We start from the raw sequence: 2,500 nt of genomic DNA, 5'->3' as shown, positions 1-2,500 counted from the left end.
TGAAACTTCCAGAGGCATTTGCAGCAGGAATGCATGTGCACTCAAAAACTTCTATATGTTTCACGGATAGACCCCGTGAAACGCTAGAAATTGGCGGGGATGTGTCTCTTGTGGCTCACGGGGCTGTTAGGGTGGCACAGAACTCCCTCGGAATGGGAAAAGGGGTCATTTTCGTGTTGCCACATTGCATAGGAACGCCATGAAACTTCCAGAGGCATTTGCAGCAGAAAGGCACGTGCACTCAAAAATTTTAATATTTTTCACGCATAGACCCCGTCAAACGCTAGAAGTTGGCGGGGATGTCTCTCTTGTGGCTCACGGGGCTGTTAGGGTCGCACAGAAATGCCTCGGAATGGGAAAACGGGTCATTTTTGTGTGGCCACATTGCATAGGAACGGCATGAAACTTCCAGAGGCATTTGCAGCAGGAATGCATGTGCACTCAAAAACGTCTATATTTTTCACGGATAGACCCCGTGAAACGCTATAAATTGGCGGGGATGTCTCTCTTGTGGCTCACGGGCGCTGTTAGTTAGGGTCGCACAGAAATCCCTCGGAATGGGAAAAGGGGTCATTTTCGTGTTGCCACATTGCGTACGAACGGCATGAAACTTCCAGAGGCATCTGCAGCAGAAATGCATGTGCACTCAAAAACGTCTATATTTTTCACGGATAGACCCCGTGAAACGCTAGAAATTGGCGGGGATGTGTCTCTTGTGGCTCACGGGGCTGTTAGGGTCGCACAGAAATCCCTCGGAATGGGAAAACGGGTCATTTTCGTGTTGCCACAATTGGCATACGAACGGCATGAAACTTCCAGAGGCATTTGCAGCAGAAATGCATGTGCACTCAAAAACGTGAATATTTTTTCACGGATAGACCCCGTCAAACGCTCGAATTTGGCGGGGATGTTTCTCTTGTGGGTCACGGGGCTGTTCGGCTCGCACAGAACTCCCTTGGTCCACCTGATTCGTGCATACAGGCAGCAACTAAAACTCTGTAAACCTGCTGTGAGGACATCTAAACAGTGGACCAGTGAGGCTGTGGAAGATTTGCGGGCGTGCTTAGACTGTACTGACTGGGATATGTTCACGACTGCTACCAATAGTCTGGATGAACTCACAGAGGCTGTGTACATCAGCTTCTGTGAGGACTGCTGTATCCCAACACGTACCAGGGTGAACTTTAACAACAACAAGCCCTGGTTCTCAGCAAAGCTCAAAAGGTTGAGGTTGGAGAAGGAGGAAGCGTTTAGGAGTGGGGATAGAGACAGATTCAAGGAGTCGAAGAACAGGTTTAGCAAAGCGGTGAGAGAGGCTAAACGACTGTACTCAGAGACACTAAAACACCAGTTCTCTACTAACGACGCTGCTTCTGTCTGCCAAAGGGCTCAGGCACATCACCAACTACAAACCCAGAGCGCCCCACACCACTAACGACTCCCGCCTAGCCAACGACCTGAACGAGTTCTACCGTAGATTTGAAAGACAATTGGACTGTCCTGAACCACCCCTTCCCACCCAAGAGGCCCCATCCCCCACCCATACTACAGAAACGACTCTCTCCTTTCAGGAGGGAGAAGTTAATGGGCTTTTCAAGAGGCAGAATCCACGCAAAGCAGCCGGGCCGGACTCTGTCTCTCCAGCCACCCTCAGGCACTGCGCTGACCAGCTGTCTCCGGTGTTCACCAACATCTTTAACACCTCCCTGGAGACATGCCATGTACCAGCCTGTCTCAAGTTCTCCACCATCATCGCTGTGCCCAAAAAGCTAAGGCCAACAGGACTAAATGATTACAGACCGGTCGCCCTTACATCTGTGGTAATGAAGTCTTTTGAGCACCTGCTCCTGGCACACCTCAAAGCCATCACAGACTCTCTCCTGGACCCCCTTCAGTTTGCCTACAGAGCCAACAGGTCTGTGGACGACGCAGTTAACATGGCCCTCCACTTCACCCTACAGCATGTGGACGCCCCAGCATCCTACGCCAGGATCCTGTTTGTGGACTTCAGCTCTGCCTTCAACACCATCATCCCTGCACTGCTTCAGGACAAGCTCTTCCAGCTGAACGTGCCCTACTCCACCTGCAGGTGGATCACAGACTTCCTCTCTGACAGGAAGCAGTGCGTTAAGCCGGGAACAGAAGTCTCTGACTCCAGGTCCATCAGCACGGGAACTCCTCAGGGCTGCGTCCTTTGCCCACTGCTCTTCTTCCTGTATACCAACAGCTGCGCCTCCAATCATCTGTCCGTCAAACTCTTGAAGTTTGTCGGACGACACCACCCTCATTGGGCTGATCTCTGGTGGGGATGAGTCTGACTATAGGTGGGAAGCTGACAACCTGGTGACCTGGTGTAGCCAGAACAACTTAGAGCTAAATGCTCTAAGGACAGTTGAGATGGTTGTGGACTTCAGGAAGAATACAGCCCCACTCACCGCCATCACCCTGTTAGACTCCGCAGTCAAAATTGTGGAGTCCTTCCGCTTCCTGGGCACTATTC

The sequence above is a fragment of the Petromyzon marinus genome, unplaced genomic scaffold (assembly GCF_048934315.1).
Source record: "Petromyzon marinus isolate PM22_M1 ecotype Great Lakes invasive population unplaced genomic scaffold, UKy_Petmar_22M1.pri1.0 PM_G_Scaffold_61, whole genome shotgun sequence".
NCBI classification, from domain to species: Eukaryota; Metazoa; Chordata; class Hyperoartia; order Petromyzontiformes; family Petromyzontidae; genus Petromyzon; species Petromyzon marinus.
Note: the sequence above shows the minus strand (reverse complement) of the source record.